The sequence below is a fragment of the Protopterus annectens genome, chromosome 7.part1, assembly GCF_019279795.1.
Source record: "Protopterus annectens isolate FY-2018-M chromosome 7.part1, PAN1.0, whole genome shotgun sequence".
Taxonomy (NCBI): domain Eukaryota; kingdom Metazoa; phylum Chordata; order Ceratodontiformes; family Protopteridae; genus Protopterus; species Protopterus annectens.
This window is the reverse complement of record NC_056740.1, coordinates 429,201,616-429,224,795: the sequence shown is the minus strand read 5'-3', so window position 1 is coordinate 429,224,795 and position 23,180 is coordinate 429,201,616. Positions and strand designations below refer to the sequence as shown.

Here is a 23,180-nt window from a genome sequence, read left to right as displayed (position 1 = left end):
GTAACTACTGAAGAAGGCACTGAACTGAGAACAATGGATACTGTTGACGTGACACACTTACCCCATATAGACAATGGTGTGTAAAAGAACGCATGCGACAGTTGAACGTAACTACTGAAGAAGGCATTGAACTAAGAGCAATGGATGTAACACACTTGCCCCATATAGATAATAGGAAAAGGGGAGCTTGATGATGAGGAATAATGATTACACTTAGGAAAGGTGTGAACTACTGACCACCTTCCCATGTCAAATGCCCATAACGCAGGCATTTAAGAAGCAAGTAAACAAAAGAAACATTCTTTTAATGGACTGTTCATTAATGTCAGTTTTTTTCCCCCCAAAGAGCAGCAAGTTGTCTGATGGGAAAAGGTAAAGTAGTTTACATTCCATTTACAAATGCCCCCCTTGGGAACTGCCAACCTCCTCTCTGTTGGGGACAAAGGAGATGAATACTGCCTTTTTTCCAGTGCTCGCACACACTTATGATTTGGTGGTGGTCATCCAGGGTATAAAGCGACCTTTCTTCTAGTGTCTACACTCAGAAAATAAGAAATCATCACTGGAATCGAGAATGTGACATCCAGTCAGATGGCATCACCCTCACTAAAACTGCGCTTGCAGAGCCAAGAGGAACTCCTCACTCTACAGACAGCTTCTCCGAAACTGGGCTTGCAGAGCCATGTGACATTCCTCAATCTACAGACGGCTTCTCCTAATGAACTTATTTGCATCATAAAAGAAAAGGGTCAGAAGAGGCAACACATAGGCTCCCTGTGATAAATGCCTAGTTTTTAATCAGGTCCTTGAAGAGGCACTCAAAAACTTGAACAAAAATATGCTAACTCAGAAGACAGCAGCCTGACTAAACTTATCCTTTTTGGTAGTAAGGTGACCCAGGCTGAATCAAAAAGACCACACAGTAGTGTGTCGTCAGACTTCTTGGCCGGAATGCCACTTTAATCATCTGGGGCTAATATAGGGCATCAGCAAAGCTGGGAGCATAGGGAGCAAAATTAAGATGCTTCCAGACTGCAAAAATAAGTACAGTTGTGTACCTACCATAAATGTAGATGTTCGAGTGTATTCACTGTTGCAGTCGTTACACACCTGGGTTATCCTGCTGGCAGGCTACCCGCAGTCGGCCAGAATTCCAAAGTCTAGGTCCGGCGTCAGTTGTTGTCTACTCTTCCCTGACGTCAGGGGTATAAAAGATGCAGCCGACGCCATTTTCTTCAGTTTTTCTTGCCCCAGATGTCAGGTGCCCCCAAACTGGTAGGCTGAAAATTATGCCAATAAATATGCCTGCACAAAAATAAACATTTCCTTCATCTACAAGTAAATACACCACATAGGTTGTACAGGATAGAGAAGTACAGATAAGTCCCAGCAAATAAAAGGGAGATGGTGGCTGAGTAACCTGGACTGCAACAGTGAATACACTCTAACATCTACATTTATGGTAGGTACACAACTATGTTCATCGTGTTTCACTGTTGCAGTCATTACACTTGGGTTGAATCCCAAAGCTGAGGTTGGGTGGCTGGGTCTAAATAGGATTAGGAGAGGCTATAAGGCCCTGCAGAACTGCAGTGGCAAAGCCTGCTCTAGATTTAGAGTAGAGAGGTAAGTGGTAGGGCTTGGTAAAAGTGTGCACTGAACTCCAAGCTGCAGCCTCTAAAATGTCTTTGGTTGGTACACCTCAGAGGAAGGCTGCTGAAGTGGCTGCTGCTCTGGTTGAGTGTGGCCTAATGCCCTTAGGCACTGATTTGCCATGTTGTGAATAGCAGAAACAAATGCAGTGGCCTATCCATTTTGAAATAGTGTGCTTTGAGATAGCCTTTCCTTGTGATCCTGCAGCATATGCTACTAAGAGTTGCTCAGTCTTTCTGAAAGCTTTAGTTCTGTCCAATTTGAAGCGTAGCTGTCTGTGTATGTCCAAAGAATGCAGGAGTCTCTTACCCTTATTCTGTGGGTTTGGATAAAAGGTAGGCAAATGAATGGTTTGGTTAAGGGCCACACTGGACATTACCTTAGGCAAAAATGTCAGGTTCGTCCTCAGAGAAACCCTTTCTAGATGGAAAATGATAAAAGGTTCCACAGCCATGAGTCCCTGTTACTCTGAGACTCATCTTGCAGAAGTTATTGCTAGGAGCAGAGCTGTTGTCCAAGATAAGAACTTTATTTCAGCTGTAAACTGTGGTGGTGGTGCTGCGGTAACGTTCTCGCCTCACAGTAAGATGTTGTCATGTTCGATTCTCAGCTAAAGCGTCTTCTGTGTGGAGACATGCGTGAATGGGCGTACCTTCGTTGAAGATTGTGCATCAGGGCTGGCAACTTGGCACGTAAAAAATCTACTGCCAATCATTAGCGGACCGGAGTTCCACTGTGGCGACCCCTAACCGGGAAAAGCCGAAAGACACAATAACATTGGCTGGCTCAAAAGGCGGCAGTGTGAGTTTTTCCAAGACATAATTGAGGTCCCATGCAAGTATTGGTGCTCTCCTTGGAGGTCTTATGTTTTTGGCCGCTCTGAGGTACTGTCTTAGCAATGGATGTGAAAAAATTGGTCGTTCCGTATTGTAATGAGCTGAAATGGCAGAGGCATGGATTTTAATTGATGAAAAGGATAGGCCTTTGTCCAGCATTTCAGTTAAGTATTGTAAAATCTAAGGAATATTTGGTACAAACATGTCAATTCCTTGTGCCTGGTTCCAAGCACAGAATCTTTTCCATTTTTCTGCATAAGATGTTCTGGTACTGGGCCTCCTGGCCTCCAAAATAACATCCACCACTGCTTTAGAGAGAGGTGTGTTCTGAATGGCTACATTATCCGCCATGCTGCCAGATTTAGGGTTCTGAGTTGGCTGTGCAGGATCCGATTGTTTCATTGGGTCAGTAAATGAGGAAATAGAGGCAATGTCCAGGCTGGGCCTTGAGACAAACTCTTTAGGATTGGGTACCAGTGCTGGCAGGGCCAGTCTGGAGCAATCAGAATCATTTTTGGCTTCTCTTGTCTGACCTTTAGGAGTACCTTGGGGAGGAGAGGCAGTGGAGGAAAGGCATATACTGTTAGGGTTTTCCAGCTGAATGATAGAGCATCCACTTTCCATACTTGCTTGTGATAAGTCCTTGTGCAGAATCTCTGTAGTTGGCAGTTGTGAGGGGAGGCAAACAGATCTATGACTGGGCATCCCCATTTCTTTATTATCATGCTGAAGACTTGTGGATCCAGTTTCCACTTGTGGGGATCCGTGCGGTTTCTGCTTAGTTTGTCTGCCAGAGTATTTTTCTTTCCTGGCAGGAATTGTGCTTGCAGGTGTACTTGATAAGTCAATGCTGTGTCCCACAAAGTCATGGCTTGTCTGCAGAGGGGGTAGGAATGAGTGCCTCCCTGTTTATGTACCACATGACTGTAGTATTGTCCGTCCTTGTCAGTAGTTGTCCTGGATGGAGTAGATCCTTGAAAGCTGTCAGGGCATTCTGAACAGCTAGCATCTCTTTTTGATTGATATGAAAATGCCTTTGGCTTGTGGGCCATGTGCCCTGAATACATTTTCCTGCCATGTGGGCCCCCCAGGCATAATCTGAAGCATCCGTTGTTATTGACTGCCTGGCTGTGGGTAAGGTGAATGGCTGTCCCTTGTTGTGGTGACAGGCCTGTGCCCACCATCGAAACTCCTGTTGTAGGCAAGAAATGAGGGTAATTAATGTTTCCAGGCTGTGACAATGTTGAGTCCAAACACTTTTTAGATACCATTGTAGTTTCCTCATATGCAGTCTGGCATATGGAATTAGCAGAATGCAGGATGCCATGAAGCCCAAAGCCTGCAGAATTTTTCTTGCAGATAACTGGGTCTTTGTTGCCAACATTTTGAAGTAAGAAGTCAGTTGCCTTTGTTTGTCTGGTGTGAGATAAGCCATCTGGGCAGTTGTATTTAAGCTTGCACCCAGGAATATTATCTCTTGAGAGGGTACTAGTTTTGATTTCTTTTCGTTTACTGTGTACCCTAGGCAAATTAGTAATCTTTTTACAAACGCCAGATGCTTTAGTAGAATGTCCTTGTTCTCTGCTTGAATAAGACAATCGTCCAAGTAAGGATATATTTGAATTCCTCTTTGTCTGCAAAATGCAATTACTGGTGCCAGGCATTTTGTGAAGACCCTGGGCACAGTAGATAAGCCAAAGGGCAGTGCAGAGAATTGGTAGTGCTTTGAGCCAGCTATGAATCTGAGGTATCTTCTGTAAGATTGTCTGATTGGAATATGCAGGTATGCCTCTTTTAGGTCCAAAGTTACAAGCCAAGCCTTCTTGCCCAGCATGGGCAGAAGCTGCTGCATCCAAAGTTACAAGCCAAGCCTTCTTGCCCAGCATGTGCAGAAGCTGCTGCAGAGTCAACATTTTGAATTTTGAAATGTCCAGAAATGTATTTAGAACAGACAGGTCCAGTATTGGTCTCCAGGCTTTGTCTTTTCTGGGTACCAAGAGTAAAATCCTTGTCTCTGCTCTTGCTGTGGTACTTGCTGAATGGCCCTCATGTCCATGAGGGATGAAACTTGTTTTTCTGCCTCTGCCTGTTGATTGTGTGGCAGGTCTGGCATACCTTTTGCCCTTGGCAGGGTGTGAAAGTGGAACCTGTAGCCCTGGGACACTATATTCAAGACCCATTTGTCCTGGGTGATCATGTGCCAATTTTCAGAAAAAAGCGCTAGTTTTCCCCCTAAGGAGGCTGCCAAAACAGAAGTGCTTGGTGCTGGCAGAGGAAAGTCATTGGGACTGTTTCCTGTATGGCTGTGATTTGTCTTCTCCGCTTTTGGAGGTAGAAGCGCCCCACTGTTTAGGCCTGTATGAGCCCTGGGGCTGGGATCTGCCTCTGGGGCGTCTGTATCTGCCTCTTTGTGGCCTGTCTGACACTGGAAAGGACCAATTTTTTGTAGGCCAGTTCCTGCTAAATCTGGGTGGCTGTACCTGTAAGAAATCCTTTACTGTTTGCATAGATTTCGCTTTGTCCTCCATTTTCTTCAACAACTCCTCTGCTTTAACACCAAATAAGGTATCATGCTGTAATGGAGCATCTAATAATTTTGCTTTAACATGATCAGGCAGATTCTGTTCCTTTAACCAAGCATGCCTCCTAATGACAGAACCCGTAAAGTACAGTTTTGTACCTACCATAAATGTAGATGTTCGAGGATCCACATTGCTGCAGTCCTAACCATTGGGGGTAGTCCGCTGTCCAGTCGGCCCGAATACCAAAGTATATGGCTGACGTCGGTCAAGGCGCATTAGACTGACGTCAGGACGTCAGGGTACTAATGCGCATGACTGACGTCATATCCTCAGTCTTTTCTTGCCCCAGATGTCAGAAGACCCTAAAAAGACAAGGCCCAAACCAAAACACCAAAAAGCCCTGCATCAAACATATATACAATATATACAAATGTACAAGAATATTAGCCCACACCACCACCCCTAAACACAGAGGGGAAGGAGGGAGGGTAAATTGGACTGCAGCAATGTGGATCCTCGAACATCTACATTTATGGTAGGTACAAAACTGTACTATGTTCTTCATTCCACATTGCTGCAGTCCTAACCATTGGGTAGAATCCCAAAGCAGAGGTAAGGGAGGCTGGCAAATCATAAGGAAGCAGGAGCTGTCAACATGCCTTGCAAAATAGCTGTGGCAAAACCAGCCCTAGATTTAGAGTAGAGAGGAAGGTGGTAATGCTTAGAGAAAGTATGCACTGAACTCCAAGTAGCTGCCTCCAAAATATCCTTAGTTGCCACCCCCCTTAGAAATGCTGTTGAAGTGGCAGTAGCCCTAGTGGAATGAGGCCTAATCCCAGCTGGAATCTCCTTGCCATGATGGGAGTAACAAAATGAAATGCAAAACCCAATCCACTTAGAAATAGTTTGCTTAGACACAGGCTTGCCCTGAGAACTCAAAGCAAAAGAAACAAACAATTGCTGAGACTGCCTGAAATCCTTAGTCCTGCTTAAATAATAACGCAACTGCCTATGTACATCTAGGGTGTGCAAAATCTTTTCCCCCTTATTTTGGGGATCTGCATAGAAAGTAGGCAAATGAATAGTTTGGTTTAAAGCCACACTAGAAACCACCTTAGGCATAAAGGAAGGATTAGTACGTAATGATACCCTATCCTTATGGAAAATCAAAAAGGGCTCTACTGCCATAAGGGCCTGCAACTCAGAAACCCTTCTTGCAGAAGTAATAGCCAACAAAAAAGCAGTCTTCCATGACAAGTATTTCAAGTCAGCAGTAGCCGCAGGCTCAAAAGGTTGTAGAGTAAGTTTTTCCAACACAAAATTGAGATCCCAAGCGGGAGTAGGAGCTCTACGTGGGGGTCTTATATTCTTTGCCCCTCTAAGAAACTGCTTGAACAAAGGATGTGAAAACAATGGTGGGTCACAATCATAGTGAGCTGAAATTGCTGCAGCATGAATCTTAATGGAAGAGAAAGACAAACCTTTGTCCAGTAACTCAGTAAGATATTGAAGAGCCACACTCAAATTAGGCTCAGAAATCTCCAAATTCTTTGCTGCACTCCAAAATAAAAATCTCTTCCATTTTTCTCATGCACACTTTTCTTGTACTAGGTCTTCTAGCTTCCATAATCACATTTAAAACTTGTTGAGGAAGTTGAGACCTGCTGTGTTTCAACACAGAATATGCCAGGCTGTTAGATGAAGAGAGTGAAGCTTAACATTGAGCAGGTGACCGTCCTTCTGAGATAACAGATGTGGAATCAAAGGTAAAGGCCATGGGGGCTGCCTTACCAGACTCCTTAGTAGTGGGTACCAGTGTTGCCGAGGCCAATCTGGAGCTATTAAAATCATCCTTGGCTTGTCTTGTCTGACCTTTAGGAGCACCTTTGGAAGAAGAGGCAGAGGTGGAAAGGCATACACATGAAGATTTTTCCAACTGAAAGAAAGAGCATCCACTTTCCAAGCTGTATGATGAAACCCCTTTGTGCAAAACTTTGGCAGCTGGTGGTTTAGTGGAGAAGCGAACAGATCTATGTCTGGAGTTCCCATGACACTGTCAATTTCTGAAATACATGAAGATCCAGTTTCCACTGTGGGGATCCATGATTTGCCTGCTTAACACATCTGCTAAGGAGTTCTGTGCTCCGGCAGAAACCTTGCCTGAAGAGTTAGTTGCAAGCTGAGCGCAGTCTCCCATAAAATCATTGCTTGCCTGCATAGAGGATAAGAATGTGTTCCCCTTGTTTGTTGATGTACCACATGACAGTTGTGTTGTCTGTTAGAATCAACACCTGCCCAGGAAGAAGTAACTCCTTGAAAGCCATTAATGCAAACTGGACTGCTAACATCTCCTTCATGTTGATATGTAGATGCTGTAGTCTGGCAGGCCACTTGTCTTGTATCCACTTTCCATTTAGATGAGCTCCCAAGCAATGTCCGAGGCATCTGTCGTTAAAATCTGACTCGCCTCTGGCCGGGTCACAGAGAGTCCCTTGTTTAGGTGACATTCCTGAGCCCACCACAAAAATTCTTTTTGAATGCAAGGTATTATTTGAATGACAGTGTCCAAATCCTGGCAGTGCTGTGTCCACACATTTTGAGATACCATTGCAGCTTCCTCATATGCAGTTTGGCATTGGGAAGCACCAGAATACAAGATGCCATGAACCCTAAGGCTTGAAGGACTGTCCTTGCAGTCAGCCCGACTGAAGAGATAGTTGATGGAAGTAACTGGAAAGATTCTTTTGTTTGTCCGGGGTTAAAAAGGCCATCTGGGCTGCTGTATTCAGTCTTACACCCAGAAAGCACATGTCTTGAGAGGGTACTAGACTGGACTTTATTTCGTTCACAGAATACCCTAGGCATCTTAGCACTGCTATGACATATTCCAGATGCTGTAGAAGGTTTTCCTTTTCTTGAGCCAGAATCAGGCAGTCGTCCAAGTAAGGATAGATTTGAATTCCTTTTAGCCTGAAGTAAGCTATCACTGGAGCCAGAACCTTTGTGAATACTCTGGGCAGTAGATAAGCCAAAGGGCAATGCAGAGAACTGATAATGAGAATTTCCAGCTCGAAACGCAGATACTTCCTGCAACTTAGTCTTATAGGCACATGAAGGTAAGCTTCCTTGAGATCTAAAGTTACCATCCAATGATCTTTGCCCAGCAGAGGTAAAAGCTGTTGTAACGCCAACATCTTGAACTTGGGAATGTCCAGATAAGTGTTGAGGATAGATAAATCCAAAATTGGTCTCCACGTGTTCCCCTTCTTTGGTACTAGGAACAGGCGAGAATAAAATCCTAGGCCCCTTTCTGGTACAGGGACTGGCTGAATGGCCCCTATTTGGAGTAACAGAGAAATTTGCTTGTGAGCCTCTTTCCTTTGTGGAGGGGAACGCCTGGCATGCCTTTGAAAGGGGCAATGTATGGAAATAAAACCTGTAACCGTGGTGAATGATATCCAACACCCATCTGTCTTGAGTGATTAAATCCCAATTTTCTTTGAAAAGAGACAGTCTTCCTCCCAAAGGAGCTGCCAGACGAGAATCTACTGGCAGCTGAAAAGGCAGGTCATTGGGTCTGTTTACGAAAGGACTGACCCCTGCCCTCACCAGAAGTCTGAGCAGGTGAACCCCTGTTCTAGGCCTAAAAGAACCTTGAGCTCTGCCCCTACCACGCCTAGACCTACCCCTAGACTGGGAATCATAGCCAAGATATGTCCATCCCTTAGTTGGTCAATTTCTACTAAACTTCGGTGGCTGCACCTGCAACACATCTTTAACAGTTTGCATAGACTTAGCTTTGTCCTCCATTTTCTTTAAGACTGCTTCCACAGGCGAACCAAATAACACATCAGACTGTAAAGGAGCATCCAAAATCCTAGTCTTAACATGCTCTGCTAAATTCTGATCCCTCAACCAGGCATGCCTGCGAAGAACAGAACTAGTGGCAGCCACCCTCGAGGAGGCCTGCACAGCATCAAAACCACATTGCAAAGAATGCTTACCCACTTGTTCAGACACATGAACTAAATCCAGCAACTCTTTACACTCTATACCTTCCGCCAAATTATCCACCTTAGATTTCAATTGTGAAAGGAGATAATTTTGATATTTTAGCATGTGAAACTGACAATTCAACGCTCTCATGGCTAAAGTGGAAGAAGTATACACTTTCTTTCCCCACCTATCCAAAGCCCTTGCCTCTTTATCAGTGGGAACAGGATTTTTAACAACAGAGGCCTTAACACCTTTAGGCCCCTGAGAAACAGTTTCCGGGTCTGCCCTAGGACTCTTAAACAGATACTTATGAGCTTCAGGCACCCTATAGTACCTATCAGGTTTAACAGGGGCAGGAGGCAAAGAATCAGGGTTCAGGGAAGCCTCTGCAAAACATCTTCCACCACATTCAACACAGGAGGTATAGCTAAGGGCCTATGCTGGGGTAAAATAAGAATTCCCTAAGCCTTTTCCTGAATCAGAGTAATCTTGGCCTTCCCATTTAAAGTGCTCCCTCATGGAATGCAGAGTCTCTGAAAATGAGAAATCCTCAGGAGGAGAAGCTGTAGGAGTGGAATCATCCACATCAGAATCAGAATAAGGAGGATACTCCTGCAAGTCTTCCGCAGAAGACTCAGAAGCCTCTGAACACTGTTCAAAACTCTCAAACTCAGGTTCCACCCTAGGCCTCTTATCAGGAGGGGGCATAGAGCCTCTAATCATAGTAATTAAATCTTCTGCCATTTTAAGCATATGTTTCTTAGGCACAGAACCTGAAGTGCTAGGAGAAGCCCCCACTGAAGCTAAACTTGGCCTACCTCTCAAAGAAGTTTTGGAAACAGAAGGAGAGGCTCTAACTACCTTGGGAAGAGAGGGAAGAACAGTTACCTGAGAAGCCCCCTCAGCCTGGCCTATGTCCTGAGAGGGCACATCCTGTAACAGTAAAGTCTCTGCCTGAGACTCCAAAGAAACTCCTGGCAAAACCTCTGGCTCCACTGAGCCTTCTAAAGAACCGACGTCCGGGACTGCCGGTTCATCAACCCTAGGCTTTGCTGTTTTGTTCTTGCGCTTTTTGGACGAAGCGGGCGTCGGAGCATCCGACGGCATTTTATAATTACAACGCTTCCCAAACACTATCCTGGCACAGTCTAACCTTCTCTTAATAGTGCGTTTGTTAAATCTAGCACAAGAGCGGCAACCAACAACGTCGTGCTCAGGCCCTAAACAAGGTATACACAAAGTATGGTAATCCCTATGAGGTATCTGCTTCCCACAAGAAATACAGTTATTCACTTTTTCTGACATCCGGTTAAATACTGAGGCAAGAAAAAAACAAAATGTTCCCCAACGGGGTACTTAGCCAACTTTGATTCGGTCTGAAACTCCGACTTCGGAAATTTTCAGAACGCCAACCTGCACTCGCAAAACTGCTTCTGCATCGGACCATGCGGCAAAAAAGACTGAGGATATGACGTCGGTCATGCGCATTAGTACCCTGACGTCCTGACGTCAGTCTAATGCGCCTTGACCGACGTCAGCCATATACTTTGGTATTCGGGCCGACTGGACAGCGGACTACCCCCAATGGTTAGGACTGCAGCAATGTGGAATGAAGAACATCTGCATCCCTACAAGAGGCCTCCAGAGAATCAAAACCACATTGCAATGTATGCTTTCCCACTTGTTCAGTTGCATGCAATAAATTCTGTATTTCCTTATTTTCTGCACAATCAGAATGACAACATTTTCTGTTTTAGCAGTGACATTAAGTATTGCTGATATTTAAGCATATGAAATTGACAATTTAAAGCCCTCACAGCCAAAGTAGCAGAAGTGTAAACCTTTTTTTCCCCATCTGTCTAGTGCCCTTGAATCTCTATCAGAGGGGATAGGGTTTTTTGCATTAGAAGCCTTGATCCCTTTGGGACCCTGAGAAATAGTTTCTGGGTCAGCAGCAGGGTTTTTATATAGAAATTTATGTGAATCTGGAACCCTGTATTATCTGTCTGGTTTAACAGGGGCAGGAGGTAAAGAGTCAGGAGAAAGGCCAGACTCTGAAAATACATCATCTACAATGTCTAACACAGGAGGAATAGCCAAAGGCCTGTGCTGAGGGAGTAAAAGAAAATCTCTAAGCCTTTTCTTAGATTCGGAGTAGTCTTGGCTCTCCCAGTGGAAGTGATCCCTCATGGTATGCAGGGTTTCCCCAAAAGAATAATCCTCAGACGGTGAGGCTGAAGGGATAGACTCTTCAGCATCAGAATCCTCGTAAGGAGGAAGAGAGTATTCCTGTTCAGAAGAGGAGTCAGAGGAAAAGTACAGTTTTGTACCTACCATAAATGTAGATGTTCGAAGATCCACATTGCTGCAGTCCTTACACTTGGGTAGTCCGCTGTCCTCGGTCGGCCCGAATATCAAAGTATTAGGCTGACGTCGGTCAAGGTGCTTAAGACTGACATCAGGACGTCAGGGTACAAATGCGCATGACCGACGTCATTTCCTCAGTCTTTTCTTGCCCCAGATGTCAGAAGACCCTAAAAAGAAAGGTCAAAACCAAAAGACAGCAAAAAACAACCAACCACCCTTGCACTAATCATATGTACAATATATACAATATCCACAATATTCACAACCCAAATCACACAACCGCCTCTAACTACAGAGGGGAAGGAGGGAGGGTAAATTGGACTGCAGCAATGTGGATCTTCGAACATCTACATTTATGGTAGGTACAAAACTGTACTATGTTCTTCATCTCACATTGCTGCAGTCCTAACACTTGGGTAGAATCCCAAAGCAGAGGTAAGGGAGGATGGCAAAACTATAAAGCAGTAGGGGCTGCCAAAATGCCCTGTAAAATTGCAGTGGCAAAACCAGTCCTAGATTTAGAGTAAAGTGGAAGGTGGTAATGCTTAGAGAAAGTATGCACTGAACTCCAAGTAACTGCCTCCAAAATATCTTTAGTTGCCACCCCTTAAAAAGCTGTAGAAGTGGCAGTAGCCCTAGTGGAATGAGGCCTAATCCCAGCTGGAATCTCCTTACCATGATGGGAATAACAGAAAGCAATACAAAACCCAATCCACTTAGAAATAGTTTGTTTTGACACAGGCTTGCCCTGAGAACCCAAAGCAAATGAAACAAATAACTGCTGAGACTGCCTGAACCCTTTAGTTCTGCTCAAATAATATCGCAACTGCCTGGGTATATCCAAAGTGTGCAAAATCTTTTCCCCTTTATTTTGGGGTTTGCATAAAAAGTAGGCAAATGAATAGTTTGGTTTAAAGCCACACTAGAAACCACTTTAGGCATAAAGGAAGGATTAGTACGTAAAGATACCCTATCCTTATGGAAAATTAAGAAAGGCTCAACCGCCATAAGGGCCTGTAATTCAGAAACCCTTCTCGCAGAGGTAATGGCCAACAAAAAAGCAGTCTTCCATGATAAATATTTCAACTCGGCAGTAGCTGCAGGCTCAAAAGGTTGTAGAGTGAGTTTCTCCAACACATAATTGAGATCCCAAGCAGGAGTAGGAGCTCTACGTGGGGGTCTTAAATTCTTTGCCCCTCTAAGGAATTGCTTAAACAAAGGATAAAAAAATAATGGTGGGTCACAGTCATAGTGAGCAGAAATTGCTGCAGCATGAACCTTAATAGAAGAGAAGGACAAACCTTTGTCCAGTAACTCAGCAAGATATTGAAGAGCCACACTTAAATTAGGCTTAGAAACATCAAATTCCTTTGCTGTACTCCAAAATAAAAATCTCTTCCATTTATCTGCGTACACTTTCCTTGTACTAGGCCTTCTGGCCTCCAAAATAACATTCAAAACTTGCTGTGGAAGCTGAGACCCTCCAGGGTTTAAAACAGAATATGCCAGGCTGTTAGGTGAAGAGAGTGAAGTTTGACATTGAGTAAATGACTGTTCTCCTGAGACAGTAGGTGAGGAATCGAAGGCAAAGGCCATGGAGGCTCCCGTACCAGACTTCTCAGTAATGGGTACCAGTGCTGTCGAGGCCAATCTGGAGCTATTAAAATCATCTTTGGCTTGTCCTGTCTAACCTTTAGGAGTACCTTTGGGAGGAGAGGCAGAGGTGGAAAGGCATACACATGAAGATTGCTCCAATTGAATGAAAGAGCATCCACTTTCCAAGCTGTGGGATGAAACCTTTTTGTGCAAAACTTTGGCAGCTGGTAGTTTAGTGGAGAAGCGAACAGATCTATGTCTGGAGTTCCCCATAACACTGTCAATTTCTGAAATACATGAGGATCCAATTTCCACTCGTGGGGATCCATAATTGCCTGCTCAACACATCTGCTAAGGAGTTCTGTGCTCCCGGCAGAAACCTTGCCTGAAGATTTAGCTGTAAACTGAGAGCAGTCTCCCACAAAAATCATTGCTTGTCTGCATAGAGGATAAGAATGTGTTCCCCCTTGCTTGTTGATGTACCACATGACAGTTGTGTTGTCTGTTAGAACCAACACCTGCCCTGGAAGAAGTAAATCCTTGAAAGCTATTAATGCAAATTGGACTGCTAACATCTCCTTCAAGTTGATATGTAGATGTTGTAGTCTGGCAGGCCACGTGTCTTGTACCCACTTTCCATTTAGATGAGCTCCCGAAGCTTTGTCTGAGGCATCTGTCGTTAGAATCTGACTCGCCTCTGGCCGGGTCACAGAGAGTCCCTTGTTTAGGTGACATTCCTGAGCCCACCACAAAAATTCCTTTTGAATGCAAGGTATTATCTGAATGACAGTGTCCATATCTTGGCAGTGCTGTGTCCATACACTTTTGAGATACCATTGTAGCTTCCTCATATGCAGTTTGGCATTAGGAAGCACCAGAATACAAGATGCCATGAACCCCAAGGCTTGAAGGACTGTCCTTGCAGTCAGCCTGGACTGATGAGACAATTGATGGAAGTAAAGAGAAAGATTCTTTTGTTTGTCCGCGGTCAAATAGGCCATCTGGGATGCTGTATTCAGTCTCACACCCAGAAAGCACATGTCCTGAGAGGGTACTAGACTGGACTTTATTTCGATCACAGAATACCCCAGGCATCTTAGCACTGCTATCACATATTGTAAATGATGAAGAAGTTCGTGCCTTCCTTGGGCCAGAATCAGGCAATCGCCCAAATAAGGATAGATCTGTATTCCTCTTAGCCTGAAGAAAGCTATCACTGGAGCCAGAACCTTCGTGAACACTCTGGGCAGTAGATAAGCCAAAGGGCAATGCAGAGAACTGATAATGAGAAGTCCCAGCCAAAACGCAGATACTTCCTGCAACTTAGCCTGATAGGAACATGAAGGTAAGCCTCCTTGAGATCCAGAGTCACCATCCAGTGATCTTTGCCCAGCAGAGGTAAAAGCTGTTGTAACGTCAACATTTTGAACTTGGGAATGTCCAGATAAGTGTTGAGGATAGATAAATCCAAAACTGGTCTCCACGTGTTCCCCTTCTTTGGTACTAGGAACAGGCGAGAATAAAATCCTAGGCCCACCTCTGGCAGAGGGACCGGTTGTATGGCCCCTATTTGAAGCAGCAGAGAAATTTGTTTGTGAGCCTCTAGTCTTTGCTGAGGAGGAACGTCCGGCATGCCTTTGAAAGGAGGCAAAGTATGGAAATAAAACTTGTAACCTTGGTGTATGATATCCAATACCCATCTGTCTTGGGTAATCAAACTCCAATTTTCCTTGAAGAGTGCCAACCTTCCTCCCAAAGGTGCTGCCAGGCAAGAAGGATCTGGCAGCTGAAAAGGTAGGTCATTGGGCCTGTTTACGAAAGGACTGGCCCCTGCCCTCACCCGAAGATTGTGCAGGTGAACTCCCTGTTCTAGGTCTGAAAGAGTTCTGAGCTCTGCCCCTACCACGTCTAGATCTACCCCTAGACTGTGAATCATAAGAAGGGTACGTCCACCCTTAGCAGGCCAATTCCTACTAAACTTCGGAGGCTGAACTTGCAAAAAATCTTTAACAGCCTGCATAGACTTAGCCTTGTCTTCCATTTTCTTCAAGACTGACTCCACAGGTGAACCAAACAACACATCAGACTGTAAAGGAGCATCCAAAATCCTTGTCTTAACATGGTCAGATAAATTCTGATCCCTCAGCCAGGCGTGCCTGCGAAGAACTGACCCAGTGGCAGCCACCCTAGACGAGGCCTGTACAGCATCAAAACCACATTGTAAAGAATGCTTACCCACCTGTTCAGAGACATGTACCAAATCTTGTAATTCTTTACACTCAATGCCTTCCGCCAGAGCATCTACCTTAGACTTCAATTGAGAAAGAAGATAGTTTTGATATTTCAACATGTGAAACTGGCAATTCAAAGCCCTCATAGCTAAGGTGGAAGAAGTATAGACTTTCTTTCCCCATCTATCCAAAGCTCTGGCCTCTTTATCTGGAGGAACCGGATTTTTTATCACAGAGGCCTTGACACCCTTAGGTCCCTGACTAACAGTTTCTGGGTCCGCCCTAGGACTCTTATAAAGATATTTATGAGCCTCAGGCACCCTGTAATACCTGTCCGGTTTAACAGGAGCAGGAGGCAAAGAATCAGGATTAAGTGAAGCCTCTGCAAACACATCTTCCACAACATCCAGAACAGGTGGTATAGCCAAAGGCCTATGCTGGGGTAAAAGCAAAAATTCCCTAAGCCTTTTCCTGGAATCAGAGAAGTCCTGACCTTCCCACTTAAAATGTTCCCTCATGGAATGAAGAGTCTCTGAAAAAGAAAAATCCTCTGGAGGAGAAGCAGAAGGAGTAGAATCATCTACATCAGAATCAGAGTAAGGAGAATACTCCTGCAAGTCTTCAGTCAAGACTCTGAAACATCCGAAGCCTGCTCAAAACTCCCCAACTCTGGTTCCACCCTAGGCCTTTTATCAGGAGGGGGCAAAGAACCTCTAATCAAAGTAATTAAATCTTCTGCCATTTTAAGCATGTGCTTCTTGGGCACAGATCCTGATGAACTAGGAGTGACACCAACAGAAGCTAAACCTGGCCTGCCTCTGGGAGAAGCCTTGGAAACAGAAGGAGAGGGCCTAACCACCCTAGGAAGGGAGGGGAGTACAGTAACCTGAGAAGCCCCTTCAGCCTGACCTGCCTCCTGAGAGGCCACATCCTGCAATATTAAAGTCTCCCCCTGGGACTCCAGAGAAGCCTCCGGAACCACCGGTTCCACTGACGCCTCTAAAGAACCGGCGTCCGGTACAGACGACTCTTCTTGCCTGGGTTTAGCTGCTTTGTCTTTGCGCTTCTTCGAAGAAGCGGGCGCCGGAAAATCCGACGGCATATTATAATTGCACCGCTCAAGACCAACCTGGCACAATCTAACCTTCGCTTAATAGTGCGCTTATTGAACCTAGCACAAAAGCAACACCCAACAACGTCGTGCTCAGGCCCCAAACAAGGAATACACAAAGTATGATAGTCCCTATGCGGTATCTGTTTCCCACAAGAAATACAGTTATTCACTTTTTCTGACATCCGTAAACCACTGAGGCAAGAAAAAACGAAAATATTCCCCAACGGGGTACTTAGCCAACTTTGACTCGGTCTGAAACTCCGAATTCGAAAAATTTCAGAACGCCGAACGGCACTTGCAACGCTGCTTCTGCATCGGACCATGCGGCAAAAAAGACTGAGGAAATGACGTCGGTCATGCGCATTTGTACCCTGACGTCCTGATGTCAGTCTTAAGCGCCTTGACGTCAGCCTAATACTTTGATATTCGGGCCGACTGAGGACAGCGGACTACCCAAGTGTAAGGACTGCAGCAATGTGAGATGAAGAACATCGGAAACCTGATCTGAAGATTCATAATCTGTCTCTTACCTAGGCCTCTTGTCAGGAGGGAGATGGGAACCCCTGATCAAGGTAATTAGGTCTTCGGCCATTTTGAGCATCTGTTTTTTAGGCATGGTAGTCTGTCCAGGAGAATGCTGTACTTGTTTCTTTGTCTTTAGAACTGCTTTAGTTTTTGTTTTGGAAGCTGAAGTAGGCTTTACATATAACTGTGTAGGTCTGAAAACACCCTCAGAAGCCGATGCCTGCTCAGCAGCTCCGGACCCATCTGAGGGAATAGTTTCCGAGTGTCCAATACCTTGAGTATCCAGAGGCCTAGCTGGCTCCACGTGGGAGTCGTCAGCGGCCTGTGGCTCTGAGGTAGCGGGCGCCAGGGGCTGCGAATGCGCCTCACTGAGAACTGGCGACTGGCTTAGCGGAAGCCTCATAGTCAGTTTTGGACCTCGGATGCCTGTCCTTTTCTATTTCCTTGCGCTTTTTATAAACTCCGGTCATCGGCTGTTCTGACGGCATTATATAATTGAATCTTCGGCCAAAGTAATGAAAGGCAAAATCATACCGACGCTTAATTGTGCGTTGGTTAAATCTAGCACAAAACAGACAGCTAGCAACGTTGTGATCAGGGCCTAGGCAAGGAATACAGTAAAAATGAAAATCCTTATGAGGTATTTGCTTCCCACAAGAAATACAATTGTTAACTTTTTCTGACATCGGACTGGAGCAAGAAAAAAGTTTTCTCAACAGGGTACTTAACTTTAATAAAGACTTCGGATCTGAAATTCGTTTTTGAAAATCTTAGGAGTCGGCCAACCGGCACTTGTGAACTGCTTTTGCTTCGGGCACCACGCGGCAAGAAAGACTGAAGAAAATGGCGTTGGCTGCATCTTTTATACCCCTGGCGCACTGACGTCAGGGAAGAGGCGACAGCAACTGACGTCGGACCTAGACTTTGGAATTCAGGCTGACTGCAGGTAAGCCTGCCAGCAGGATAACCCAAGTGTAATGACTGCAACAGTGAAACACGATGAACATCATTAAATACTTCAAGACAATTTCCATGGCTGTTTCTCCTTGCTAAAGTACTTCTGGAGAGGAAGATGGAGACCAGTCCATATCTGCCCAGACTTTCACAGAACTTGCCTCACAGCTTCAGTCTGTTCCTTGTAAAATTTATAGTTTTCTGGCAAATCCCCGAGGACTGAACTAATTAAATAATGACATACATTAGAGTTTCAGGCAAGTTTATCCTTCAAAAAATGCATGCTAACACAAATCCTGTAATTCTAATAACTTTCTAAATTTATAAGAGCAATACTTAAAATCTGTCCCTCTTTTTGGGTCTTTGCCCCCTCATTAATTTTAGGGTTTGTCCAGAATACTTGTTCTAAAAGGTTAAGCAGTATGGAGGTTTTTTTTTGGGGGGTGGACATCTCTCTATTCCCATCTTTCTCAGAAAAAAAGGACCTAGGGTCTTCATACACATTTGGACATATGTTGAATGATAGCACTGTATGAAGTGCAAGTTAAATGCAACACACACACATGTGAGGAACACTGCAATGACATCAGCACATGTTCTGTAAAGGTAAGAAAATCTGTCTGACTGGATCAACATCCTGGGCCTGAACAACACAGGGTGACCTGCAGGAATACCCTCTACTTTACTTGCAGAGACACATGTATGTGGGGGGAGATGCAGAAAGCAATCCTCGGCCATGAGTGCAACTACTAAGCCAGTACTTGAGGACATGAGTGAACTCTCCACAAAAGCATGTTAAATGTATGCGTGCTCTGGAAGTGGAAGAGAGAATGAAGACAGCCAGTGTTGCAACCCTCTTTCCCCACAGTGGCTGCTGAAAAGCACCTCTTTTGTGCCTTTAGTCAATGGAAGACAAGCATAAAGATGAACACATCACACTCAAACCTCATGAATGGACTAAACAGGAGGGGAATATGACCAGTGTCTGTCTTGCAACTCTATTACTCCATTCCAGCCTTGACACTTGTGGGATCGTTCACTACTCTTGTGCCGGACAATCACTCTTGCCAGTCCTTGCACAGGGCACCACTCTCAGTTGCTGGTTTACTTTCTTCAAGTCTTTTGGGTTTTTAGTACCATGGTGGGAATGGACCCCATTCCTAGGTCAAAGTATGCTTAAAGTTCATGAAATTAGTATTATTTAAATCTTTGAGATTAACCAAAACTACTCTTCGCAGCACCTGCAATATGCTCAGAACTGACTCCTTCCACAGTTCATCAGGAGTTCCATGTACTGGTATTATAGCTAAACTGACTCCTTCCACAGTTCATAAGGTGTTCCATGTACCGGTAGCATAGCTAAACAAGACTGTAAATTCTTCTTTGACACCTATTGCTCCTACTACTGCTGAAACTGTCTGGGTATCCTTCCACATTGCCCTTGTTTCTGCTTGCAAATCATGGTATTTTACAACTTTATGTCTATCTATGTAAGACACTGTAGTCATAGTGTGTAGCAGTTTCAATGATCAATGCTACTTTTGTCTTCTTTTCCATAGACTACTATATCTGGTTTTCTCGCATCCAGTTTTTGAACTGCTGGTAATGGGTGATCCATGTGATACACACTTCTTTCTGTATGATGCTTTGTGCCTCATATTTCCAATGCTTCTCAGCTACTTCACCACTGCAATGTGTGCACAATCCCCAAATGCAACAGTCTTGCTACATTATAATGCCTTTCAGTACACAGGCCTTCTGCTTTTAGTGCATCACAGCAAGCAACAAGATGTGTGACTGTTTAGTTATATTTTACAAAAATCTGCAATTGTTTCTCCCACATGTTCAATGAATTTTGTAAACCAATGTGTCTCATTACTTCTGCCTGTCACAGATACAACATAACTAGCTTAATACAAAGAAGAGCAAACGTCCATGCAAAAAGGACTACATTAAAAGGTCACCACTGTGACAAAAAGCTCTACTGAGCACACGTTAAGAGGTCAAAGACTGTACCTCTGTTGCAAACTGGGCTATCTAATACAGAGTACACAAAGAGTTAATGGTTAGCAAATCATATTAATGAAAAATGGAAAAATAAAACCTACGAATTTCAGCAGAGAAAGGAAAACACTGTTGGCTTCAGGAAGACTCCACAGGCAGTGATAAGGACCCGGTGCAATACCATGGAGGAATACAGCACCGACTATGTTCCAGATGACGTAGGTTCAACTAGCAGCTTGGCCATCTCTGGTACTGGGTACGGGAAGGAAGGGAGTGGCATTTCTTGGAAGGGAAGGTGCTCACTTTCATGCTCCTCCATTTGATGTCTGGTGGAGGTGGGGAGAGCTGCTCTCAAAGGGGAAGGGTACAAGACACTTAGTCACCATGGAGGTGGGATGATTTGTGAGTACAATCCCAATGGATACCTGCTCATAAGACGTCTACAAACAACTGTGCAGGGAAAACAGGCAGAGTTAGGGTATAACAATAAAAATAAAAATAAAATGGCAGCAATATGACGCTGTATTGGGAAGCCTCAATCTCCTTACCATCCCTGAGCATGGGTTGGAACTAAGTACGGAGGAGTTAAGGGGCTGGAACCAAGTACGGAGGAGTTAAGGGGCTGGAACCAAGTACGGAGGAGTTAAGGGGCTGGAACCAAGTACGGAGGAGTTAGGGGGCTGGAACCAAGTACGGAGGAGTTAGGGGGCTGGAACCAAGTACGGAGGAGTTAGGGGGCTGGAACCAAGTACGGAGGAGTTAGGGGGCTGGAACCAAGTACGGAGGAGTTAGGGGGCTGGAACCAAGTACGGAGGAGTTAGGGGCTGGAACCAAATGCGGAGGAGTTAGGGGGCTGGAACCAAGTACGGAGGAGTTAGGGGCTGGAACCAAGTGCGGAGGAGTTAGGGGGCTGGAACCAAGTACGGAGGAGTTAGGGGGCTGGAACCAAGTACGGAGGAGTTAGGGGGCTGGAACCAAGTACGGAGGAGTTAGGGGGCTGGAACCAAGTACGGAGGAGTTAGGGGGCTGGAACCAAGTACGGAGGAGTTAGGGGCTGGAACCAAGTAATGCGGAGGAGTTAGGGGCTGGAACCAAGTGCGGAGGAGTTAGGGGCTGGAACCAAGTACGGAGGAGTTAGGGGCTGGATCCTAGTACGGAGGAGTTAGCGGGCTGGAACCAAGTACGGAGGAGTTAGGGGGCTGGAACCAAGTGCGGAGGAGTTAGGGGCTGGAACCAAGCACGGAGGAGTTAGGGGCTGGAACCAAGTACGGAGGAGTTAGGGGCTGGAACCAAGTGCGGAGGAGTTAGGGGCTGGAACCAAGTGCGGAGGAGTTAGGGGCTGGAACCAAGTGCGGAGGAGTTAGGGGCTGGAACCAAGTGCGGAGGAGTTAGGGGCTGGAACCAAGAACGGAGGAGTTAGGGGCTGGAACCAAGTGCGGAGGAGTTAGGGGCTGGAACCAAATGCGGAGGAGTTAGGGGCTGGAACCAAGTACGGAGGAGTTAGGGGGCTGGAACCAAGTACGGAGGAGTTAGGGGGCTGGAACCAAGTACGGAGGAGTTAGGGGGCTGGAACCAAGTACGGAGGAGTTAGAGGGCTGGAACCAAGTACGGAGGAGTTAGGGGCTGGAACCAAATGCGGAGGAGTTAGGGGCTGGAACCAAGTAATGGAGGAGTTAGGGGCTGGAACCAAGTACGGAGGAGTTAGGGGGCTGGAACCAAGTACGGAGGAGTTAGAGGGCTGGAACCAAGTACGGAGGAGTTAGAGGGCTGGAACTAAGTACGGAGGAGTTAGGGGGCTGGAACCAAGTATAGAGGAGTTAGGGGGGCTGGAACCAAGTACGGAGGAGTTAGGGGGCTGGAACCAAGTACAGAGGAGTTAGGGGGCTGGAACTAAGTACAAAGGAGTTAGGGACTGGAACTAAGTACAGAGGAGTTACGAGGCCTGAACTAAGTATTGAGGAGTTAGGGGGCTAGAACTAAATACGGAGGAGTTAGGAGAGATCAGCAGACCAAGTGGAAGACACTGGTGTCAGGCGAGTCAGCTGCAAGAGTAAAGAAAAACCCATAAGAAACAGGAAAGAACTAAGCTAGAACCAATGTAAGTTAACTTCATAAAATATGTCACGAAACATTTCAGCACAGATTTCCTAAGAGACGGATGACATTACCAGCACCAAAAGTAGCTGCCAACAAATGAAATTACTAGAAGCTGATGGTGATTTGATGGAGGAGAAAGGTGTCTGTCTGCCCCAATGAGCAGGATTTGGGAATGACTGAGGTGGTCACAGACTTAACATGGTGGTGCTAAACCAATTACCTGATGAGCTCATCTCAGTATGGAAAGAGGTGTGACTGGCTTAAGGACAACCCTCCATATAGAGCAAAGGTTAATGCATTCATGCCAGACAAGTTGAAGCAAAGTTATGATCACGTACAAAAAGGGGAGCATGTGCTTTCCAGTATCTAGGTCACTGTATGCCACAAGTTACAGTGTTCAGGACTGCAAGAGACATAACAGCATGCTTCACAAAATGATGGTACATCAAGCTATCACCTGTCCTGCATCATTCTAATCCTCCTGCTTGTTATAAGGTGTAACCATCACAGTCATCTCAACAGGAAAAGGAAGAGTCAACAAAATGTCAAGTCCCATCCAGAACAGGTCCATAAGAAAGAGGATTTGGAAGTAAGACCGTCAGCATGGATGCTAGTCAAAAAGAAGCTATTCAAAACAGAATATCAGCTGCTTCCATGGGGGACGCGGTAATGTTAAGCTAATGTACCTATGACTGCTTTTCACTATAACTAACATTACTTTTTGCTATATCTTTCAGCATCACCATCTTTTACAAGAAGAAATGATCATTTATTCCACAATGGCAAGGGTCAGAAGTCGACAACTGATGTATCTTGAACACCAACATTATCCAGCAGTGCACTGCTGCATTAACTAGGGAGTACCACAGTACAAGTCAACAAATAAAATAAACAGATTAACCTTGGACAGATTACTCAGAACATTATAAATCCATATTCTAGCTAAATCAAAGCTGCAGCAACCATGAATTTCTACATTAACAAATGATGACTTAAAATACATCATGAGCCATCTAATCTTGGATTCATGAGACCCAAGACAGGCAGCAGTGACAACATGAACGAAGTCCACAACAAAATGCTAAAGTATTCATTACATAAACCAGTAAAGATGAGATCAGTGCAAAACCACTGCTATTAGCACTGCACAAGAAGTAGGTGTGAATATTACTACTTTAGCACTCTAATGCGGTTCTTCCATCAACGGCCAATCAAAAGGTAAACTAGAACATTTAAAACCATAATCTGTAATGTGTCTTCATGCTGATAACAGCATACTAAAAAA

At 45.0% G+C, this 23,180-nt stretch overlaps 1 protein-coding gene across 1 annotated transcript in view; it reads right to left on the bottom strand.

The window, feature by feature from the left end:
• The window catches only part of NISCH (nischarin), a 1,490,316-nt gene that overhangs the window by 657,205 nt on the left and 809,931 nt on the right, over window positions 1-23,180 (bottom strand). The gene's annotated exons all lie outside the window — the stretch shown is intronic.